Genomic DNA, 25,095 nt, shown 5'->3' on the forward strand with positions numbered 1-25,095 from the left:
AGAGAGGAAATTATGGGTTTTGTTCTTTTAGAGGACTGCTTAAAAGATGCAGGGGCTTAATTATATGTATGCTATTGACTTCAATACATGCAAACTCAATGGCTGTGTTCTGTGACCGAGACTCTCTCCTTGACCAAACTTTTCAGTCAGGATCCTCAGAGCCCTCCTCTCAACTGGGTCTCCAGCTTGGCCCCCATCCTGTCCTCAGGCTGCCTGACCCAGTTGAGCAAGAATCCCCCCATTTCTGATAACTGAGCACCCTGATATCTTATCACCATGGGTGTCTGATCAGGTTCCTCACGCCCCACCCTTGCTATCTAAGGACTTGTCTGTATTTTGCAAGAATCCTGTTACATCAGTTTAGCAAGAATCCCCCCTAACCTTGATGTCTCCTCTTAGTCATTTTCCATTCATGACCCGCCCCGCCCTGCCCTTTGGGTAGAAATCCCCTTGTCCTTGTTGTAGTAGGAATTGAGCATGATCTCTCTCCTGCGGCCACGGTCATGGCCCCCTTTTGCAATAGTCTTTTATATATATATAAAATTTTATTTATTTTTGACCGTGCTGGGTCTTCATTGCTGCACAGGCTTTTGTTGAACCCTGGAGTCGAAGCCAGCAGGGGCAACTGTCCAGGTGTACTGTGCTGGGCGCCGGCCTCTCTTTTTGTGGAGCACGGACTCAGCTGTTCTGCAGCGTGTGGGGTCTTCCGAGAACAGGGATCAAACTTCTGTTTCCTGCATTGACAGGCGGATTCTTTACCACTGAGCCACCAGGGAAGCCCTGCAATAGTTTTGAATAAAGTCTTTCTTGCCATATTTTTCATTTTCGTTTTTTAAAATTGAAATATAGTTGATTTACGATGTTGGGTTAGTTTTTCTTACCCCATTTTAAAAAATTAGAGTCAAGACAGCAGAAGCAGCAGAGGTGGCTCTAGCTGGCTTGTGTGTCGCCCTTAGACCTCCATGTGGGGAGGCCCCGGCCGGCCTGGCGTGGTTTGTCACCTGATCCATCCGATCCGGACCCAAGCGGGACGCCCCCCGCCTCTCCACACCCAGAACATCCCTCCCTTTCTCCAGGTAGTGGCTACTGTTCCCAGATGGGCCACTGGGTGGCGCCGTCGGCATTAATGGAGGGCGCCAAAGACAAGCAGCGGCTGAAAAGGCGGCTTGGGGCTGGGCGAGAATCCTGGAGTGACGCATGTTTTCATTATTTTGATTAATGTAACAGTTTTCATGGTGCATATTCACGGGTAAAAATTTATCAGAGTGTATACTTTAAAAACATGCAGTTTACTGTGTGCCAATTATAGCTCGATAAAAGAAGTTGTTAAACTTTTTAAAAGGAGCAAAGTATCAATACACATAATAACACAGGTAATTTTCAAAATCATTATGTTGAATGAAAGCAGCCAGACATAAAAGCTGGCGCTTAAAAATGGAAACTAATTCTCAGTAACAGCACATCAGTGGTTAACTTGGGGACAAGTGTGAAAGCAAAGATCAATTACAAGGGGGCATAAGGAAACTTCTGGGGGAATGGAGGTATTCGCTGGAAGGACTGATGCTGAAGCTGAAGCTCCAATACTCTGGCCACCTGATGGAAATAACTGACTCATTGGAAGAGACCCTAATGCTGGGAAAGACTGAGGGCAGGAGGAGAAGGGGTCAACAGAGGATAAGATGGTTGGATGGCATCAGTGACTCAGTGGACATGAGTTTGAGCAAACTCTGGGAGATAATGAAGCCTGAAGTTCTGCAGTGCATGGGGTCACAAAGAGACATGACTGAGAGGTGAGAAAGCTGCCGAAGAAAAGTGAAGCTAGCAGAAGTTGGTTCATAAGGTTTAAGGAAAGAAGTCATCTGCCTAAGGTAGAAAAGCAAAGTGAAGCGGCGTGTGCTGATGGAAGCTGCGGCAAGTTACGCAGGAGATCCAGTTAAGATCCTTCATGAAGGTGGCTGCATACCAGTAATAAGGAAGAATCTTGCTTTTCTGTTACAAGTTAATCACTGAAAGAATGCTGCCTATAAGCTTAAATGATACATAATGGACGATCTCTGAAACGCTGCCTCCCAGATAGTGAGTGTTAAGCTAAAATACTTTGTTTAGCTCACAGGAAGCACCCTGATTAGGCATACCCACAGATGCCTGCAGGAAGGAAGAAATTAACCCATCCGCTCTGAGCGCTGGCTGGAACCAGGGCTTTACCCCTTCCCATTTGAGTACAGAGGAAGTCTGAACTCCACCTTTCGGAAGATGGCTCCTTAGGGCACAAGTCGCCCACCTTCTGAAACCAACCAGGAGCCTTGCTGCTCGTGGTCAGAGGCCCCCAGATTGGGGAACTGTCCAGCAAGGCCTGAGCAACTGCTGGGACCACTTGTCCTCAGAATCTTCCCTTCAGAATTCCCTGAAGCAGCACTGGCTGCAGCTTGGCAATCACAGCAAGGAATTGACATCTGGGAGCCAGCCAACAGGCTCAGTAAAGTCACTCCAGTGTACACTAAGAAACTTTATTTCCTCTCTGTGTGCGGCTTTTTCTCCAGAATAGGCCAATTTGCTTTGTATTTGAGTGGGGTGTCCTGTTGGAGAGGAATGAGTTACTGGCCTTTTACTTGATTTGTGAACCAGTTCATTTGTTTCTTTGGATGATGGCATTCATGAGTGTTGTTTGTGTCTTTAAAAATTGAGGAATATTTTAACTATCCCTAAAGAATGTCCTCTGGGGTGCATTTTGGCTAAGTGGTCTGATTATAGCTATGAACCCATGATGGAGACTAAGATATTTTATTCTAACAATGTGTGGCCACAGTACCTGTTAGGATCTCCACAAGGGGTTTAGGCAGGGTTATCCTGGGACCCAGCGCACTGTGCAGTGTCATCCCTTCTGTGTTAATTACATCTTTTGTATCTCCTGTGTCATTGACCAGGCCAAGGACTCACATTGCATAGGGGCTGAGTGGATGGTTCTTGGGATGGATAAAACCCCAAGACCAAAAGGGTTTCTCATTTCATTTTTTTAATTAAAGATTTTTTTCCTGTGGACCACTTTTTAAAGTCTTTATTGAATTTGTTACAACACTGCCTGTGTTTTATATTTTGGTTTTTTGGCTGCAGGCATGTGGGATCTTACCTCCTCGAACAGGGATAGAACCCACACCCCCTACATTGGAAGGCTAAGTCGTAACCGCTCGACCACCAGGGAAGTCCCTCATTTCATTCTGTTTCAGAACCATTTTTCCATTTACAGACTGATGTCAAATGGAGGAAAGGAACAAAACAAACAAAAAAAAAAAAAACCTGTCTGCTCCTATCCTAAAGTGGAACATTTCCCGGGGAGAAGAGAACGCTACCACGTGGTTCCTAAAATCACCAAAAGCCCATCACAGAATTCAGCCCAGTTGGTTGATGCCAAGGCAAAAAGGCATCCTTTCAATGGTCAGAGATAATCAGTTGCTATTGATCATTTTACGGTGGTCTTTGAATGGCTCTATAGCTATTCTGTGAAGAAGGATGAAGAATGATGCAATCCTCCATGTGAAAGCTTCTGTGCTATTACATCAGGGTGGGGAAAAGCCTGACAGTTGTCACCTTATGGTAAAAGAAACTTGAGGGAAAATCCATTACATAGGAAGAGAGAGGAACAAGGGTGAGAATATGTTGCTCCAACTTCTGGCCGAGCTAGCTGCCCTAGCTGCTTCAGCCGTCACGCCGAAACACCGACTCTTCCACCCCTGCAGTTACCATCTGGCCGCAGTTCCCAGACACTGGGGTTCAGGAAGCTTTGGGCCCGCTCACCTTCCTTACATGAATCAGTTAGAAAGTCCTGTGTTAGTTCCCAGGACAGAAGGACCTGGTCTCGTATCACGGTCTAAGACAGGGCAACCAATGGGCCAGGAGCCACCACTGTGTGTGCGTCATGCTACGTCTCTTTAGTCGTGTCCGGCTCTGTGCCACCCCATGGACTGTAGCCCACCAGGCTCCTCTGTCCATGGGATTCTCCAGGCAAGAACACTGGAGTGGGCTGCCATGCCCTCCTCTAGGCATCTTCCCGACCCATGTATTGAACCTATGTCTCTTATGTCTCCTGCGCTGGCAGGCAGGTTCTTTAACACTGTGCCACCCAGGAGCCTATACAGAAGTAGAATTTCTATTTTATTTTATCTAACTTGTAAATTTTAAATTGGAGTATAGTTGATTAACAATGTGAACGTTTCAGATGCACAGCTGAGCGACACAGCCATACACATATATGTATCCATTCTCCCATAAATTCCCTCCCATCCAGGCTGCCACATAACACTGAGCAGAGTTCCCCATGCTTTACAGTAGGACCTTGCTGTTTATCATTTTAAATACAGCAGTGTATACACCTTGATCCCAAACTCCCTAACTATCCCTTTCTCGATACGTCCCCCTCTCTGCCAGCTATCATTTCCTTCTTTAAGTCCGTGAGTCTGTTTTGTAAATAAGTTCATTTGTATCATTTCTTTTTAGATTCACATATAAGGGATGCCATACAACATTAGCCTTTCTCTGTCTGACTTGCTTCACTCAGGATGGCGATCTAGTTTATCTGAAGGGTCAAGCATGTACAAAGCTCCAGTGCAGGGTGAGACCCGGGGAAGAGACTTTAAAAAATGCCAGCATCTTCTCGAACCACATTTTCCCCACCCTGTTGTCCCACTTAGCAATGGACCATCCTCTCCATTAAATGCACTTGATGTGTCTTCCCCCAGGGTTGCTTCGGAAGTCAGATGGGAGTGTATTTGCAGAGGCTTTGTCGACTAACACGTCACAAGGGTGCTGTCCTTAGCGGGTCAGGGCCTGTCTCAGGACGATGTGCACCGTGGCTTCCTGTAGGGAGGGTCAAATTGGGGCTTCCTAGGACTCATCGCACTCACGTGAACAGATGGCGAGCAGCTGACAGCCTTGTCCCCACTGCTGACATCACCCCCACCCTACCTATTGCCAAAGCTAGGGACTTTAAAAGGCTCAAACTTCAAAGTAGAGAAAAGCATGTGATTCCACAGTCAGGACATGCTGAGGTCATTTTGTGGGCCAAAGATGCAGAGAGGAAGCAAAAATGCAAAAAAAAATCCTCCCTAACCACTTCTGAAGAAAACAGTGGAGTTTCGCTAGCCTGTGAGTTCTGTTGCCTGCCCGGAGTCATCCAGGGACTCTGCCCTCTACCTCCATCCTGCCCTCGGGTCCTGCTGAAATGGCCAGGGGGGCCCAGGGATGGTAAACAAGCAACCCTCTTAAATCACATTCCAGCAGCAGACAGGGAAATGCAAAAACCAGAGAGGGGAAGAGGAAAGAAACTAACCATGATTTGGTCAAATCATACCACAAGTCTTATTTTAAAAAATTCAACTCTCTGAAAATTTTGTCTAAAAATCTGAATTTCCTGCCCACCCCCCCCACCCCCGCCCCATTCCTGTATTCCAAAATGCCTGGACAAAGCCCTGAATGAATACATTTTAAAAGCAAGGCTATCATCAACAAAGGGATTCCCTGATGGGTCAGTCGGTAAAGAATCTGCCTGCATTGTGGGAGACCTGGGTTTGATCCCTGGGTTGGGAAGATCCCCTGGAGGAAGGCAAGGCAACACACTCCAAGATTCTTGCCTGGAGAATCCCCATGGACAGAGGAGCTTGGTGGGCTACAGTCCATGGGGTCACAAAGAGTCGGACACGACTGAGCAGCTAAGCCCAATATCCATCAGAGACTGAATGAAGGACAGCTAGAGAAATGAGTATCGATGAATGTTAGCTGGGTAATACTGAATCAAAAAAGCATGTCACAAAACTAGTATGTACAACCTTTCTAATAAACCTCATAATAAGTAGAACCAAATAATCACCATTTATAGATTTGTAATTCACAGTACTGTTTTTTTAAAGGCCAAATAGTGATATATGTTCAATTCTTTAAAGAGTTCCTTTGATGTGGGCCATTTTTACAGTTTTTATTGAATTTGTTACAATATTGCTTCTTGTTTGACATTTTGGGTTTTTGGCCACGAGGCACGTGGGATCTTGGCTCCCTGACCAGGGACGGAACATGTACCCACTGCATTGGAAGGTGAAGTCTTAACCACTGGACCGCCAGGGAAGTCCCAATGTCAGTTCAATCTTGAGTGTTTGTTCGCTCTGGGAGGTAGGAGAGAGACAGGGAGAAAAGCATAGGGGTGACGGCGTTCACGCTAACAGTGTTGTTGCTGAGGCGGGTGGTGGTGTCACACATTCATTTCACTAGTATGTTTCACAGTCTCTCTTAAAATCTGAATTCCTTTTATGCAACCTCCTATAATATTTTCCATAGAAGTGAATATAAACATATCAAAGAATTCTGAGAAATTAAAAGGGAGAAGATCCGCTGCAGTCCTACCATTTATTCGTATTTCAGCTTTCCCTCCGCAGTGGGTCTCTTTTTTACTGTCATAGTCACGCTCTTCATACTTCAGCTTTCTGTTCTTAATTTGGAAACCTGTTTATAGCATTATCTAAAATCTTCAAAGTCATCATTCTTCATGGCTGCATTGTGACATATTTATACTTCATGGAAATCCAAGAATCTCAATGACTTCTGTATAATATTTGTTCGTTGTTCAGTTGTGTCCAACTCTTTGCGTCCCCACAGACTGCAGCCTACCAGGCTCCCCTGTCCTTCACTATCTCCTGGAGTTTGCTCAGATTCTTGTGGGTTGAGTCAGTGATGCTCTCTAACCATCTCATCCTATGCTGTGCCCTTCTCCTTTTGCTTTCAGTCTTTCCCAGCATCAGATCTTCTCCAATGAGTCAGCTCTTCACATCAGATTGTTAAAGTGTTGGAGCTTCAGCATCAAGCTTTCCAATGAATATCTGAGGTTCTAGATGGACATGAATTTGGAGAGACGTATTTGACACTCTGGCTGCCATCTGCAAAATTCTGAAGCCGAACACGGCTTTTAAAAAAAAATTTTTTTTTAATTTATTTATTTTTGGCTGTGCTGTGTCTTCATTGCTATTCGGGCTTTTCCCTAGTTGCAATGAGCAGGCTTCTCATCGCTGTGACTTCTCTTCTTGCAGAGCACAGTCTCCAGGGCACTCAGGGTTCAGTAGCTGCAGTTCATGGGCTCAACAGTCTGGATTCCCCAGCTCTAGAGCACAGACTCAGCCATTGTGATGCATGGGTTTAGTTGCTCCTTGGCACGTGGGATCTTCCCGGACCAGGGATCTAACCCATGTCTCCTGCATTAGCAAGTGGATTCTTTACCACTGAGCCACCTGGGAAGCGCCCCAAACACTGGTTTTTAAATGAAGCCTCAATGGGCTGCCATAAGCCAACCAACCCAGGTGTGCTGGCTGTGAGCTCTTAATCGTGTTGTAGAAAGTTGGCACCAAAAGAGACCTTGGACATCTGTCCAAACTTCTTAGCTCATTAGTGGGACGTTTGAGAGCTGGTGAGGATGTGATTCATCCCAGGAGCCTCAAGTTTCCAGGTACAGTCAAGGAGTCTGCCTCAGGCCACTGCTGACTGGGCCTAGGATTCACTCCAGTCTCCACCTCAAAGAGCGTTTTTCAGAACTGAACTCATTATCTACTGCTGAGTAACATTAGCACACAGCACCTTGAAACACATCTATCATCACACAGCTTCTGTAGGCCAGGAATCTGGACACAACTTTGCTATCCTCTGCTCAGGGTCTCTCACAAGGCTGTACTCAGCCAAGGTAAAGGTCTTATCGGAAGGCTCCGTTCAGGGAGGGTCCACTTCCAAAGTCAGTCATGTGATTTTCAGCAGGATTCAGTTCCTGTGGGGCTGCTAGACTGAGGGCCTTAGTTCCTAGCTAGCTTTTGGCTGGAAGCCACCCTCATTTCTTGCCATGTGGGCATCCCCACACATTGGGTGACTTGGACAACAGAAATTAATTTTAGACAATAGAAATTAATTTTCTCACAATTTTGGAGCCTAGAAGTCTGAGATCAAGGTGTCAGAAGCCTTGGTCTTTTGTGACCTCTCTCCTTGGCTTACAGATGGTTACTAAATTAGGTTCCTGAACCCAATTCTAATGAGGGGCTGGGTATTCTCCCACACCAACAGATAACCCTCAGACACCACCAAGGTGTCTTACAATTCAACTCTGTTCTGACACTGTCTACCCAGAGAGTGCACCAAAGCCCACAGGGTAAGGGTTTGGTCCTACAAAACTGTCCCTCCTCGCCACTCCAGATGCTGTCGATTTGCTAGGGCAGCTCTCAGAATTCAGAGAAACATTTTACTTACTAGATGATTGGTTTACTACAAAAGGATGTGGCTCAAGTAACAGTCAGGTGGAAGAGACCCACAGGGCAAATGATGTGCCCTCCCCAGGCATACTGCTTTCCCTGAATCTCCACGTGATCACAAACCTGGAAGCTTTCCAAACTCCACCCCTTTAGGTTTGGGGGATGTTTCATTATATAGGCATGACTGACCAAATCATTGGCTGATAGCAATTGATCCTACCTCCAGCCCAGAGGTCCGTGGTGGGACTGAAAACTTCCAACCCTCCAGTCACTTGGTTGGTCTCCAAGGCAACCAGCCCCCATCCTTAGGTGGGATCCAAAAGTTACCACATTAACATTTATCACTCTCACTTAGGAAATTCCAAGGCTTTGGGGAGCTTTTAGCCAGGAACTGTGGGCAGAGACCAAATACACACGAGGGGCATCCCAGGTGGCGCAGTGGTGAAGAATCCGCCGGCCAGTGCAGGAGATGCTAGAGACACAGGTTTGATCCCTGGGTTAGGAAGATCCCCTGGACTAGGAAATGGTGCCCCATTCCAGTATTCTTGCCTGGAAAATTCCATGGACAGAGGAGCCTGGCAGGCTACAGTCCATGGGGTGCAAAGAGTGAGACATGATATATATGAGATCTATATTTTGGTCATCTGAATGACCAAACATATTTTTCTATAAATCACGTTATCGCAGTCACCTTCCCACCACATCCTCCTGTGGTCTCTCGTCCTCTGTCCCTTCCACACGGTCTCTACAGTTCTTCTTTTATAAGGACCCTTATCAGACTGGATGAAGGCCCACCCTAAAGCCCTCTACAATTCAAGCAGCCACAAGGATCCTTTTAAAACCGACGAAGGATCATGTCATCCTCCAGATGGCTTCCAGCTCACTTAAAATAAAAATCCATGTCCTGGGACTTCCCAGGTGGTCCAGTGGCTAAGACTCTGTGCTCCCAATGCAGGGGGCCCGGGTTCAATCCCTGGTCAGGGAACTAGATCCCACATGCAGCAGCTAAGACCCAGGAGAGGCAAATTAATTTAAAAAAAAAAAAAAAAAAGCTCAGTAACCTCTTTGAAGACCTTATCTCCAAATATAGTCACACTCTGAGATACTGGGGCTTCAATGTATGAATCTGGAAAGGAACACGTGCGTGCAAGCAAAGTTGCTTCAGTCGTGTCTTACTCTTTAGGATCCCATGGACAGTAGCCCACCAGTTTCCTCTGTCCCTGGGATTCTCCAGGCAAGAATACTGGAGTGAGTTGCCATTCCCTTCTCCAGAGGATCTTCCTGACCCAGGGATCAAACCTATGTCTCCTGCACTGGCAGGCAGTCTTTATTGTCCGAGCAACCTGAGAAGCTTATACTTCAATATAGTAGATTTTAAAAGAAAATAAATTATGGAACCAAGGCCAGAAGGGTGGTACCATCTTAAGAGGAAAATTCTGCAGTTCCTGCCGGTGCTGCCTGGCCAGACAGCCTCCAAAGCTGCAGTCTCCTGCCGGAAAGAGTGTCCCCGTCACCTGAGGTAGAACCTCTGACAACAGTTTTCTTTCTCTGTGAGGAAGGTGAGAATTACTCAGTTTTATGCCAAGGACCTTCCAGAACTGAGTAGAAGTTATCCCTTTCTGTGACTTACATGCTCTATTTCTCCCTGTTCCTCACCACCCTCTTAGTTTCTCTCCAACACAGAGGCCAAGTATTAATCACCACTGTTCATAATCCCTGAGCTGTTTTTTTTTCTTAAAATAGAGAAATGGTTCTCTAATGGTTCTTCCCCCAAATGGGAAAAGAACCTCAGAGCCACCAACTCGAGGAAGTCTCTCATGGACTCCAACATGGCAAAGACAGGATATGAAATGCAGAAGGGGGCCCATGAGGCTACTGTGGACCTGTGTGCCACTCACCTCCTCACTTCTGTGAACGGTGCCCCCTGGGGTTGTGCTCTCAGCAAACTGCACAACTGCTAGTGCGTTCCGGAGGCACAGGAAAGATGCAGAGGCGGCCGGCAGACGATGGCCCCACATGGGACTGGGGAAGCGCACTCAGGCTGACAAAGGAGCCCGTTCAGCTGCATGGGAAGAAAGAAGAGGAACAAGGAGGGCTTGGGATCCCTTGTGATGGCAAAGCAGGAAGCAAAGATTTTCACCTCCTTTCAGCTTTAGTCTACACCAAAGCGCGTGACCCTCAGAGGGGAGGGAGCAAAGCAAACGTCAGGCAGTCTCTGACATCCAAGATGAGCAAGGTGCACCTTGCACTTGCCAGAGCAGTGGCTGGACTGGGGTCTCGGAGCTGGTCTCAGGAGGAGAGACCTGCTGTCCACGCCTGCTGTCACAGTGAGAAACAAGTTTCTGGACACTAAGAGACAGAGACCAAGTGGTTTCGTGTTCCCTTCATTTCCTGACCTCCAGGCCCTCGCTGGGCCACAGGGTGGGGTTTGACGGGTGCCCGGGCCCTGTGGTCAAGCTCTGGGGCAGCCACCAGAGAGTAGCCTGGACCCCCCTCTGTCCTGCCCCCGGGACAGGAAGGGGCCCACTGAGATGCACTGCATTTATAATCATGGAGGGCAGGTGTCCCGGGTGTGAACTGTCCAGCTGAAACAATCAACTGCCAGCATCCTTTGCAGACTCAGAGAGGCTTCCCCAAGAGGTCCTGCCGCAGGAGGTGTGGCTTTCCCCTTCTCTGCCTGGCACATTTTCTGGGAAAGAAGAACACAGACCCTGGGAGTGGGGGGTCAGGACTTGACAAGGGTCACAGTTTAGTGCCATCTGCCCCCCAGAGAAGAGAAGCTGAGTGCACGGTGAGTGTTGAAGCCTCCTGGGGCCCTGGGGAGTGGCCAAGGGCCCCCAGGGCAAGTCTACGGACTAATTCAGAGGAATGGCTGGGATGACCACCACGGGCAGGGCCAGAAACAGGGTCTGAAAAGGGACAGAGGTGAGCAGGGCTCTATCCCTCCCTTGAGGGGCTCCCAGGACACTTATCATGAGCGACCACAAGGCATCAGCTCCAGCACTGAGGGGAGAGAGGGCAAGGTCTCTCCTGCCACAGGTCAATAAATGCTTCAGGGAAGAGATGCACTTATTCTTAGCCCCAGCTTAAGTGGAGATGAAGAGCTGGAGGGCTTGGGAAGCAGAGGGCACTGCAAAGACAAACTCCGAATTCCAAAGGCACAGCTGGCTGGAAGGCTACAGCCTTCCGGAAGCCTCGCAACAGAAGCCTCACCGGGTCTGCTGTTACCCAGTCCTTCCCCTGCTTAGCCCCCTCCCCCAGGGCAAAGGGAAGCCTCCTTCCGCCCTTGCCAGAGGGATCCAGGGCCGCTGCTCCCCCACCCACCCCACGCTCCTCCTCCTATTGCCAAAATCTGCAAAATCTCACTGAGGTCTCTTTGGGTAAAGCCTTCCCAGATTCTCCCAATCACAGTACTAGTTCTGTCTCTCTCCTCTTCTGTTCCACAAGGCATGTGTGTGTGGGGGGAGGGGGGGTGTTTTTGGTGTGTGTGGCATGTGCATGTGGTATGTGTGGTGTGTGTCTGGTGTGTGTGTGGTGTGTGATGTGTGTATATGTGTGTGGTGTGTGTGTGTGGTAGGTGGTTGTGTGTGGTGTGTGTCTGGTGTGCGTGTATATGCGGGGGGGGGTGGTTGTGTGTGTGTTGTGTGTGGAGTGTGTGGTTGTGTGTGTGTGTGTGGTGTGTGTGTGTGTGTGTGTGTGGTGTGTGTGTATGCGGGGGGGGGGTGCGGTTGTGTGTGGAGTGTGTGCGCTGTGTGTGACATGTGTGTTTGTGGTGTGTGTGTATGCATATGCACTTGTGTGTGTGTTGCAGTGCAGCTCGTCCAGCCCCTCAGTAAAATTCCAGCCCTCGTTGGCTGGGCTCTGGGGCTCCTCTGCTTTCTGCTGACTTCATTCTCCCAGCACCTGGCTCTAGGAGGATCTCTGCCCTGAGTGGCTTTGGTCACTGCTCCTGACTGATTTGCTGAATTGCAGCCAAATGAGTTGAGTGCACGTCCCAGCTTAAGCGTTGACCGGCTGTGGGTCCCTGGGCAGATCGCCTCACTGCCCTACTTCAGTCTCCCCATCTGTTAAAAGATCTTACAGGGTTGAAGTAAAGACTAAATGATATTGTGCAATGAAGTGCGTGGGACAAATGTTATAGTGGTTTGGTTTGGTTTTGTTTTGGCAAAAAGGCATAAGGCATCTTATTTCCCATCTAGGGATTAAATCTGGGCCCTCAGCAGTGAAAGAGTGGAGTCCTAAGCACTGGACCACCAGCGAATTCCTTTTTATTAACATTTGTATTTACTTGTTGTATATGGATAACATACATTTTAAAATCTGTCTTTGAGGATTTTGCTGGGAATGCAACGATAGGAATCTGCTTCAGTGAAGTGACTGCAGTTAGGCAAAGGGCACTGGCCGGGGTCTCACAGCGACCCGGGGCTCTTTCTGGAAAGATAAAGGCATTCCTGTCATCCTCTTTGCAGCTCAAACCACAGATCAGGCTTTTAGAATCCCATAAAATATTTAAGGCACACTTTGGTACACCAGACTTTCCATAGCTGGCCAACATTACTATAAATAAATGAATATTATCATTCATAACAACAAAAGGGATGAGAGGCATGATTCCATTCTGTTGCCCTACCCCTGATCCCAACCTTAATACAGCACCGGGAGAAGTCGAGTGGCTTCATGTAGAGTCTGAACATTAGAAACCTGAGAAAAAAGACTCTTGCCTTTAGAAAAACCAGCCATGACCCACTGCTTCTGGAGGAAATGGCACTTGGGTCTCTTTGGAGAGGAATGTTCCCCACTGCCACCCCAGGCACTGCACTGCTGTCCGTTGGGTCCTCTCCAGAGGCCACGTTTTCAGGAAGAGAGTGGCAAACAGGAGGAAGCCCAACCAGGCAGGGGGAGGTCAGGTCTGGGAACGGAATCCCAAGAGCAGGAGCTGGTGGAATGCAGGCCTCCGGCCCAAATCAAGGGATGAGGCACCCTCATGTGTACAGACGGTGATATTTGAACCTGTAGGGTGCGACAGGTAGGGCAGAGAGCTCACTCTGCATTCAGACGTCAGGGTGCCTGGTGCAGTAGCCAGCGTCCAGGAAGCCTCACTCTCCCGGACCGCGGCCAGTGACCACGAGCCAGGGTTCCCGTTACAAAGTGCTACTCACCTTCGGCAGTGGGTGTTCAGGACAGTGGAGAAGGTTGACATCCTGGAGAGCAAAGAGCCTGTCAAGACCTTCTCTGTGTCAACTAAAAAGTATGCACAACTTAAGAGCTGTAAGTTAAGCTTTATGTGGAGCATAATGAGGACTGCAGCCCAGGAAGACCTCAGCACAGTCAGTTCTGAGAGACTGCTCCTAGAACAGAGGAGGGGCAGCCAGGCTGTACACAAGCACACAGCAGAGGGAGCAGGCAGTCTGAACGTCAAAGATCAGGTACCACACCAAGGAATTTAACATTCTCTGTGTGGGAAGATGCAAGCCTCCGGGCTCACTGAATTCATTCCTTTCATATGCACCTCAGCTATCCAGGGCCCATCCAGTTTCCTTGTTCACCTTAAGGAGTGGCAGAAGGCTGCTTCTTGCATTCCCCCAGTTCCTCTACGGTCACCTTGGGGGGTGGCGGCAGCTGCTAGATGGCAATTTGGGGAGGCCTCATTCACATTTGGAGGCCAGAAACCACCGATGGCTGTGACATTTCTTGTTTATTGATATGGCAGGAGACATTTTCATTTCACATTGGTATCCTCAACACCCAGAACAGTGCCCAGCCTTATAAGGCCCTCCATCATGTCTACGTGCCTTTCAATTTTAAGATTACTTAGACTCTTTCAAGCACTATAAAAATAAATAATAATGCAAGACTTCCCTGGAGGTCCAGTGGTTAAGACTCTGAGCTTCCAAAGCAGGCGATGAGGGTTTGATCCCTGGTCGGGGAGCTAAGATGCTGCGTGCCAACATGAGCATGAATGCCTGCTCACTTCAGTCGTGTCTGACTCTTTGTGATCCTATGGCCCATAGGCCGCCACGCTCTTCTGTCCATGGGATTCTCCAGGCAAGAATACTGGAGTGGGTTGCTGTGCCCTCCTCCAGGAGATCTTCCTAACCCAGGGATTGAACCAGCATCTCTTATGTCTCCTACATTGGCAGGTGGGTTCTTTTACCACTAGCGCCATCTGGGAAGCCCCCACATGCCAATAGGTGTGGTCAAAAAAAAATTTTTTTTTAATAATAATAATAATAATATTTCTACTGAAAGAAAACTTCTCACCAAAAAGGCTCCCCTAATATTGATATATAAATATCCACTAACACCCTTTCTTCATTTATGCAGCAAAAAAATCCCATCACAAAAGGCACAATAGGTGGGTTGTAATCATAGCATGTTTTTGACTTGGGAGCAATGCATCTTCCACAGATTCAGAACCAGCAGACAATTTCTCAGTAAGACTAGCCCAAGGGAAGTCCATGAGGATAGACTGTTGGTAAAGCAATGCTGAGCAGGCTTTTCACTGTTTCCAGTCCATCCTAAAGGAAATCAAGAAAATTGGAGACACCAAGGGAATATTTCATGCAAAGATGGGCACAATAAAGGAAAATGGTACGGACCTAACAGAAGCAGAAGATATTAAGAAGAGGTGGCAAGAATACACAGAAGAACTATACAAAAAAGATTTTCATGACTCAGATAACCATGATGGTGTGATCACTCACCTAGAGTCAGACATCCTGGAATGCGACGTCAAGTAGGCCTTAGGAAGCATGACTACAAACAAAGCTAGTAGAGGTGATGGAATTCCAGTTGAGCTATTTCAAATCCTAAAAGATGATGCTGTGAAAGTGCTGCACTCAATTTTCCAGCAAATTTGGAAAACTCCGCAGTGGTCACAGGACTGGAAAACGTCAGTTTTCATTCCAATCCCAAAGAAAGGCAACGCCAAAAAATGCTCAAACTGCCTCACAATTGCACTCATCTCATGCGCTAGCAAAAGTAATGCTCAAAATTCTCCAAGCCAGGCTTCAACAGTATGTGAACCGTGAACTTCCAGATGTTCAAGCTGGTTTTAGAAAAGGAAGAGGAACCAGAGATCAAATTGCCAACATTTACTGGATCATCGAGAAAGCAAGAGAGTTCCAGAAAAACATCCATTTCTGCTTTATTGACTATGCCAAAAAGAAATGGGAATACCAGACCACCTGACTTGCCTCCTGTGAAATCTGTATGCAGGTCAAGAAGCAACAGTTAAAACTGAACATGGAACAACAGACTGGTTCCAAATTGGGAAAGGAGTACGTCAAGGCTGTATATTGTCACCTTGCTTGTTTAACTTACATGCAGAGTACATCATGTGAAATGCTGGGCTGGATGAAGCTCAAGCTGGAATCAAGATTGCCAAGATAAATATCAATAACCTCAGATATGCAGATGATACCACCCTTATGGCAGAAAGATCTCTTTGTGACCTCATGAGCTATAGCCTGCCAGGCTTCTCTATCCATGGAATTTTCCAGGCAGGAATACTGGAGCAGTATACTGCCATTTCTTTCTCCCGAGGATCTTCTCAACCCAGAGATCAAACTTTGTGTTTCCTGCACTGGCCGGGGGGTTCTTTACCAGCTGAGCTACCAGGGAAGCCCTGTGGACTGAATTCCTGCCCCCGCACCAACATTCATATGTCAAAACCCTAAGCCCCATGACCTCTGACTGTGTTTGGAGACAGAGCCTTTAAAGTTAACTTCTTTAACTTTAAAGAAGTTAAAATGAAGTCAGGCCTACAGGGTGAGCCCTCATCCAATCTGACCTGTGTAAAGAAAGTGGAATTTGAACACAGAGAGACCCCAGTGGTGCTCAAGCACAGAAGAGAAACCATGTTGAGGCAGGGACAGATGCAGCCACCTCTAAGCCAAGGAGAGCAGTATCGGGAAATGAACCCTGCTGATGCCTTGACTTCAGACCTTTGGCAAATACCATCCCCATTTCTCAGATGACACAGAAGTTAAAACCAAAGCTTATCAAAGCCCAGTGACTTCACACACCTACTAAAGGCCAGAGGCAAATTCCAGCTCCCAAAGCCTAAGCCTGTCTTTCCTCTGCTTGCCTTGCCTCACACCGAGAAAGGTCAAGCAACACAGGGAGGCTCGCCTGTGCACCTCACGGTGCTGCTCCTGGGATCCCTGGGAAGACCCCTCCCCCGGAGACCACTGAAGTACCTTCCGTGCAGGGACCACTGCAAGAGCCAGAGACTCCAGGGAGGCCAACCCCATTACCCACCGATTTACAATGGGCACCCAGAGACTTCCCTCATGGTCCAGTGGCTAAGTCTCTGTGGTTCCAATGCAGGGGGCCTGGGTTCAAGACCTGATCAGGGAACTAGATCCCCTATGCCAAACTAAGAGTTCACATGCCACAACTAAAGATCCTGCATGCCCCAACTAAGACCCAGCGCAGCCAAGTAAATTTTTTAATTAATTAATCAATTAAAAGAGGGGGACCAGCTGAGAAGAGAACAAAGGCGGTTTACAGATAGCTCATTCCTGCCCAGCCATCTCCCTGGCTCCTAGCAAACTGTTTCTCTTGGCCCCGTGCTCCAACCTGAAGCCAAGGGCTTAGGGAAGCAGCCATCAGCACATCATCACCTTGGCATTTGCTAACTCTGGCCCTGGAAACACCAGCGTGACGATGACCCCCCGCAGGTGATGCCCACACCACCTTTGTTGGCGCCTGCACCAAATGGTGATGTCAGTCGTGGGGTCCTGGAGGGACGGGAGTCACAGGCACCGGGGTCAGGTCTGTGGGGCTTCGCAAACTCAGGCTCCACTCAGCTCTAGTCCAGATGAGCTCACGTCCATGTTATTTCTCCTCACCCTCCTCTACTCCCCACTAATGGGTTCAGCCACGTCATCTCTGAAGATCATTAAAAGACCAGCATTTTGGATTCCATGTGCTAGATTTCATCTCTAGCCTGGAGTGAGTGTACAGCTCACATAATCACTGGGGTTCTCTGGAGAATAAACCAAGAGGTGTACCTATGAACAGACAGAGAGGGAGAGAGGTGGGGAGATTTATTCTAGGAACTGGCTCCCGTGGTTACAGAGGTCAGGAAGTCTCACAGTCTGATGTCTGCAAGCTAGAGAACTAGGAAAGCCCGTGGCGTAATTCAGCTCAGGTCCAAAGCCCTAAAACCAGGAGCTTGCAAACCACATGGCACTGCCAAAAAAATAATAAAAAATAAATTTAAAAAGAACTAAAGAAACCTTCAGGACAACCTTGGTAGGAGTGTCTAGAACATGCTTCCTCAGCTGGGAGGGCTTCTGCCTCACCAGCACCTCCACTGTGCCAAGGGCCAAGGAGCCATCTCCACCTCCCAGCAGCTGCAGGGCTCCCCTGGGGTGCACCCCACCTCTCCCCAGGCACACCCAGAACTGGGAGGCCAGGATGATCCCACAGCGGTCCTGCTGTGACTCCCTTATATCAGCTGAGCAAGGTTGGAATTTCCAAATGAAACCTCTCTGGAGAAATGAGATTAAAAAGAGAATACAACTGAACCCAGAATTCCAACCAATACAGGAAGGATCTTGAGTTAGGTCAGGCTGGGGCATGTGAGACCTTGTGGGGTGAATGAATGTCAGCAAGGACCCTGACATCAGAGCAGGGGGGAGGCTGCTGTCCTGCCACTGAACGGGTAGGAGAGACAGATGCAGAGGAGGAGGGAGGGGTCGGGGTCGACATGAAATCCAGCATGGTGGGGTCGGCAAAGAACAACTTCTGGAAGAAGAAACTCTATGTTCTGGGTGAGTTTCCGCAAAGCAGAGCCCTTCTCCACCTTGTGACTTCTCCTGCCATCCTCACTGTCTATTCCTAAATCTGCAGGTGGGTTTACTAAACTCACCAGGTTCACTGGGAGTTTCAAAAATCAACAAGGGTGGCAGGACTTCCCTGGTGGTCTGGTGGTTAAGACTCTTCTTCTACTGCAGGGGGTGCAGGTTCAATCCCTGGTCAGGGAACTGAGATCCCACATGCCATATGGCATGACCAAATAAATAAATAAAAATAACAGCAGTCAAGAAATCAAACAATGGCGGAGCTTTATGTCTTCAGAAAGCAAGCACAACCCTTTCCCCCAGCACCCTCCTTTACCTGGGGATTCGTAACATCTAGGAACACCTTCAACATCCAAAGATCGTCACAGTGGAAGGTTTCCATCCATTTTACCTACATCTAAAGGGAAAGGAAGCCCCGATTGAAAACCTAAAGTGCAAAAAAAATGACCAAGTATAAAAGGGACAAGTTAACAGAGCACAGATATTTTTGCCTTGATTAACTCACGCTTGTCTCAGACCCAAGGACCCTGGTTCTTCTTCGACCCTGGCTTTTTTTTTTTTTTTTAATTTTGGCTGTGCTGGGTCTTTGTTGCAGAGCTCAGGCTTCTCTAGTTGTGCTATGCAGGCTTAGTTGCCCCATGGCATATGAGATCTTAGTTCCCCAACCAGGGATCAAACCTTCGTCCCCTGCATTGGAAGGGGAGTTCTTAACCACTGGATCTCCAGGAAAGTCCCTGTCCCTGGTGTTGAGCTGATGTGCTGGTTCACAGCGACAGCGGGCTCCAGGCTTAAGCTCAACCCGTCCTCCTGCCCTCGACTTCCTGACCGACACCTGGCCCAGTGCTATCAGCAGACTGATGGCCGCCAGAACCCTGCCTCCCGCAGGCTCTGCTCCCTCTGTTGGCAGGAGACACCATGGTTCTATGGGTTCAGGAACCCATTACCCCAGCCAGTCTTCCATGAGTCTCCTGCTCCTGGTCTGAAAGCCACTCCTGGCTGGGCTTATGCGTGCTTAGCTGCTCGGTCGTGTCCAAGTCTTTTGCAACCCCATGAAGTGCAGCTCTCGAGGCTTTTCTGTTCATGGGATTTCCCAAGCAAGAATACTGGAGTGGGTTGTTGTTTCTGACAGGGTCCACGTGGGGTCTCACTGATAAGACAGCTCGTTATGTTAACCTTGCAAACAAAGAATAAATCACAGTGATCCTTGAGACTGACCAAACTGCCCAAATGGCATCCTGTTATCTCACTGGCGCCTATCTTCTCAAAGCTGCGAGACCACCAGATTCCAGACCTCCGGCTACGTGACCATCCCTTCAGAGAATTTTTCATTGGTGGGGTATAAGAAGGACTCTGTCAGAAAGGGAGGACGCTGGTTCTCCTTAAGAGCCAGTCATCCTCTCTTTTCCCTCTAATAAATGTCCCTTTTCTTGTCTGACTGCGCAGCCCACTCTCTTTTTCTCTGCACTCGCCTTACATTCTGGTGCCAAAACCCGGGAGGGAAGAGCCACTGCAACCGGGTGGGCTCCTCTCCCGAGCCCACCTCTGGTGGTCCCCTCCCGGGACCTCACCGAGAAACTGAGACGAGCTCAGGACGGGACTCTCCACCTGCCTTGCTGGACCGACATCCACACACCAGCCCATTTTTCATCCATCAGTTACAAGGGTGAGTGAAATCCCATTTTCTTGGATCCTCTCTCTCGCTTTCCGAGTCCTAGCAGTAGGTGGGAGGATCCCCACGGCCCTCGGCCCCTCGGCCTTGCGCCCCGTCTGACTTTGAAATAGGGGCCGCCCATTTCAAAGCAGACTATTATTACTCCGAGAAAGTCCTGAGAACGGGGACGCCTTTTCTCTCGGACCTTTCTCCTCGCTTTCTCTTGCCCATGTCTAACCTCCATATTTGGCCGCAAAGGGAAATTCTCAGTCCCAGCCCTCAAAATCAACTCCTCTAGGATGCCTTCTCCGAAACCTGAAAGCTTCAGGCTTCCAAGGGGAGATAAGATCAAAAAGACTTATTTACTATTCTAACACTGTCTGGCCACCATACAGACTTGATAACAGGTTCCAATGGCCAGAAAACAGAACTCTTGATTATAATACACTACAGGACCTCAATAACTTCTGCCGCCACAGTGGCAAGTGGTTAGAAATCCCTTATGTCCAGGCTTTCTTTGCTGTTCATTCTCTGTGAATTCTGTTCTACTGCTCAAATACTCTTAGTCCACTCTGGACCACATCCTCCTAATACAATGTCTCCTGGTCCCTGTTGAGACTTCTCTTCTTCCTTCGACCCTCCCAACCACAGCCCACCCCCTATTGCTCCCAATTCCCTTGCAGCTGCTCCAGATTCAGTTCCACAACCTCCACCTTATGGAGCACTCCCCACCCCCTCCTTCTGAAGCGCAGGCCTCTACCACAGCTCCCAAACCCCTTCCCCAGCCTGTGTCTAAAATAAGCTCTGAGACCTCAGCCCCATCATCTACCCTGAGGGTTCCAAGGCTTTACCCCAACCTCCCTAGATCCCCTTGCCATGGGTCCTGAACAAATTTAAAACAGGAAACTTCACAGCAGGACCCTGCTCCTTCCCCTGTCCAACTCCTCCCTTTGTGGGAAGTAGCTGGGGCAGAAGGCATTGTTCAGTTCATGTCCCATTCTCCCTCACAGATCTGTCTCAGATTGAAAAGCGTCTTGGCTCCTTCTCCTCAGACCCTGATAATTATCTAAAAGAATTCAAGTATCTTACCCAGTCTTACAACTTAACCTGGCATGATATTTACATCATCCTTTCCTCCACTCTTCCCCCAGAAGAGAAGGAACGAGTATGGCAAGCCTCTCAGGCATATGCTGATGAGATACACAGGACAGATGACACCAAGCCCGTAGGGGCCACAGCCGTCCCCCGAGATGACCCCAACTGGGGTTATCAGGCAGGGAGACCCGGACAAGCAGCCCGTAACCAAATGGTTGCTTGCCTGTGTGTGCCTTCAAAAGGCAGGGCATAAAGCCATCAACTTTGATAAGCTCTGGGAAATAACTCAAAGACTAGACGAAAACCTGGCTCAATTTCTAGCCAGGTTAATGGAAGCCCTACAAAAATATACAAAATTAGACCCCACTTCAGCAGAGGGCATCATTGTTCTTAACACCCATTTTATCTCCCAGTCGTCCCCAGATATGGGCAAGAAACTAAAAAAGGCAGAAGAAAGACCTCAACCCCCTCAACGAGACCTTTTAAATTTAGCCTTTAAGATTTTCAATAACTGGGAAGAATAGGCAAAGCTAGAGAAGGCCCACGGAGTCCTCCGACCCAGCTGTGCCCAGCCTCCTCGGACATGCCGCTGAAGACTGAAGGTGCCCCGGGCCCCAGGCCCCGACTCTCATCACCTCTTCGGAGCCCGGGTAACTCTTACAGTCGCAGGTAAGCCAACCTCCTTTCTCATTCACACAGGGGCCACTTGCTCTGCTATGCCTGCCTACTCCAGAAAAACCAGGGTCTCCCAGGTCTCTGTTATGGGGGTTGACGGTTTAATATCTAGGCCACAAATAACTGAACCTCTACCTTGCACAATTCAAGATACTCCATTTTCCCATTCTTTTCTCATACTCCCAAAATGCCCCACTTCTATTCTTGGGGGAGACCTTCTCTCAAAATTCAAAGCCTCTATTACTATCCCAAGCCCACCCTCTGATCTAGCCTGGTTACTGCTCCTTCACACCCACCCCCTCTGATGTTAACTACAGGTTTCTTTCTGTTTTTCCAGACAACACTCGATAAACAATTCTTACCCCCAAATAGGAACTACACCGCCACACCTCTGTAGTCACACTTCACATCTCTCCTTCCCTTCAGGTCGATCTGTCTATCATGTCTCAGGAACTGCAGGACATTCTTTTATTTTCTCAGGGAGACTCCCTTCTGCATATCGTGTAAATACTCCTCTTGTAGGGGCTACACTGGCAACTTCTCTGTCAGTTTCAGAGACTACTAACAAGTTCCCAGAAAGACTCCTATTTGCTATCGATTTCAGCTGTTGACTTCTCACTCCTGGAATATTTTTCTTATGTGGAACTACCACTTATTTATGTCTTCCCACTAACTGGACAGGAACATACACCCTGGTATACCTGGCTCCTAACAATCAGACCCTTCCTATCCACTAACGCATAACTGACCCAGACGGGCAATTCAATTCATTCCTCCATTAATCGGTTTAGGAAGAGCTGCTGGGATTGGGGAGGGACCACAGGATTCACAACCTCTTTAAATTACTATAAAAGCCTTTCTAAAGACCTCAGTGACAGCCTAGAAGAAATAGCTAACAGCCTTATCACTATCCTAAACCAGCTAAACCCTGGCAGCCGTGGTCCTCCAAAACGGAAGAGGATTAGACCTCCTCACAGCAGAAAAAGGAAGCCTAGGCCTAGTTTTGGAGGAAGCCTGCTGTTTCTACGCCAATAAATGAGGCGTTCTAGAGGAAGCAGCAAGAAATCTGACAAACGGGGCCTCGAGAATAGCCCAACACCTCAGTAATTCATGGGAAAACTGGTCAAGCAATTGGAATTGGATGCCCTGGGTCCTGCCTTTTCTACGCCCTCTCCTTCTACTCACCCTTATTCTAATTGTCAGCCCACGTTTAATGCATCTTTTTTCAAAATTTCTTCAGGATCACTTACAAACCTTCACCAACTGAACTATCCACAAGTTACTTCTAAGTCACTCAGATTATCAAAAACTTCGACCCCACACAAATCCCCTTGACCCACATTCTAGCCTTTTCTTATCTCACCCCCCATGATACCCCTGTTCCGCAGGAAGCAGTTACAGAAGATTGACCTTCGGCCCTTATCCTAAATCAAAAAGGCTGAAACGATAGGGTCCACATGGGGTCTCACTGATAAGACGGCTCGTTATGTCGACCTCTCAAATAATAAAGAATAAATCACAGTGATCCTTGAGACTGACCAAATTGCCCAAATGGCATCCTGTTACCTCACTGGTGCCTATCTTCTCAAAGCTGCGATTCCACCAGATTCCAGACCTCCGGCTACGTGACCTTCCCTTCAGAGAATTTTTCATTGGTGGGGTATAAGAAGGACTCTGTCAGAAAGGGAGGACGCTGGTTCTCCTTAAGAGCCAGTCACCCTCTCTTTTCCCTCTAATAAATTTCCCCCTTCTTCTCTGACTGCGCAGCTCACTCTCTTTTTCTCTGCACTCCCCTTACAGTTTCCTTCTCCAAGGGATCTTCCTGATCCAGGGATGGAATCCCATCTCCTGTGTCTCTTGCATTGCAAGTGGATTCTTTACCCACTGAGTCATCAAGGAAGATTTACTCCTGGCTGAATGGAAGGCAGAAAACTGAGCTGGGATTCGGGCTGTATATCCTGCCCCCAACAAATGTTCAAGCCCTTCTCAGCTCTTGTTGCAAATTCACAAAATTTGCAAAATCCTCCCTGATGACTGACCCACTACTTCCCTTCACACACACACAAATTAGATGATTAACAATCAAAAGATACTTTATTCATCCAGTCACACACACATGTGCCAATTAGAGGAGGTTTTCTCACCTACACAGAACCCAAGATAAACAGGTTGGAGAGCTCACACAGGTCAACATCTGGAGGAAACAAAGGACTCTTTCTCACCACGGATTTCTAATATCTGAAGACATTCTCAAGCAAAAGAATAATTCATGAGAAATTAATTAAGAGATTAAGAAATTAAGAGAAAGAAAGAAATTAAGAAATTTCTCTTAAGAAATTAAGAGATCTTCTTGGGGACTTCCCTGGTGGTGTAGTGGCTAAGATGCCATGCTCCCAATGCAGAGAGCTCGAGTTTGACTCCTGGTCAGGGAACTAGATCCCACATGTCATAACTGAAGATCCTGCATGCCAAAACTAAGACCTGGTACAGCCAAATAAACAAAAATTTTTTTTTAAAAAAAGATCTTCTTGGAAGATTAGTTGATTTTTGAAAAGTACTTGTTGGGCATCTACAGCAAGCAAGCCTTCCGTATTCATAGAAAAATTAGACCATCCTCCATGATGATCTTACTGGCCTCTAACACCAGCCAGGGAAATGACTCTGTATTTATATGGGAACAGTTTTCTCTTTACTTCCTCTTAGCAAAAACAATCTCAGAAATGATTTCTGCTGGCGTATGGAAATAAAACTTTTCTCCCATTTGACCCCCACATGATGGAGAACCCTGAACTTGGGTACTTCCCTGCAGTCACTCTTCCTGATGACTTCACTGACTATATGTTCCGTATTGACTGCTGACGGCATGGCGTTGCTTTTTCACAGACAATGAAGTCAACTGATTTATCTCTAGAGGAAGCTTAGTACCGAGGACAGAAACAATCTGACGCAGTCCAGGAGACCCCCAAGTATGGGACCCCAAGCAGACTCGGCAGTTCTAACTTAGACCTCTCTGTGAGCTTCTTGACAGCCTTGGAGTGAGTCCAGGGGGCACAGTGTGCTAAAGGTGGTGCCAGTGACCTCAGAAAAAGAGACAGGAAACGCGTGGGCTGAGTCAGGAGGCTTAACTGCTTAAGTGCACGTGACTTTAGCAAATCGCCCAGCCTCTCGTTGGCTTTCTCATCTGGAAAAAGCCTACCTCACAGGGCTGCTAAGAGGCCCCAAGTGGAAAAGTTTTGAGGGTGAGGGTGCGCTGTAAACCTAAGGAGCTATATGAGTACAAACACACTCACGTGTGTTGTCAGCACTTTGGGATTTGATCACGTTTCTGGTGCTGGCTGCTCAGTGTCTTCCATGTTTTAACTCCTGCCATGGACTGAATCGAGTCACCCCAGATTTCACAGGTTGAAGCTCTAACCCCCAGTGGGATGGTATTTGGAGATGGGATCCTTGGGAAGTAGTCAGGTTTAGATGAGGTCATGATGATGCCTTTATCATAAAAAAAAAAAACCAGGGGGCTTCCCTGCTGGTGCAGCAGATAAGAATCCACCTGCCAATGCAGGGTTCAATCCCTGGTCCAGGAAGATTCCACAAGCCA

The 25,095-nt window shown here is 47.9% G+C and overlaps 2 long non-coding RNA genes across 4 annotated transcripts; one reads left to right on the forward strand and one right to left on the reverse strand.

Moving 5' to 3' along the window:
* Positions 1–525: 525 nt before the first annotated feature.
* Positions 526–22,000, reverse strand: LOC147366593 (uncharacterized). Of its 2 annotated transcripts, XR_015169391.1 has the most exons (4): positions 21,863–22,000; positions 18,396–18,476; positions 10,166–10,329; positions 526–734 (listed from the first exon to the last, which is right to left on the reverse strand). It is a non-coding gene; the product is annotated as an uncharacterized LOC147366593 (long non-coding RNA). The 2 variants fall into 2 exon arrangements; XR_015169390.1 differs by lacking the exons at positions 18,396–18,476; positions 21,863–22,000 and adding an exon at positions 13,427–14,447 and having other exon boundaries at positions 526–780.
* On the forward strand, positions 19,523–24,021 carry LOC147366594 (uncharacterized). 2 transcript variants are annotated; one of them, XR_015169392.1, is made up of 3 exons: positions 19,523–19,742; positions 21,239–21,494; positions 23,301–24,021. It is a non-coding gene; the product is annotated as an uncharacterized LOC147366594 (long non-coding RNA). The 2 variants fall into 2 exon arrangements; XR_015169393.1 differs by having other exon boundaries at positions 21,318–21,494.
* The last annotated feature ends 1,074 nt before the right edge of the window (positions 24,022–25,095 follow it).

Source organism: Bos grunniens, chromosome 8 (assembly GCF_055505025.1).
Source record: "Bos grunniens cultivar Pamir isolate PY7600 chromosome 8, Bosgru_T2T1.0, whole genome shotgun sequence".
NCBI lineage: Eukaryota > Metazoa > Chordata > Mammalia > Artiodactyla > Bovidae > Bos > Bos grunniens.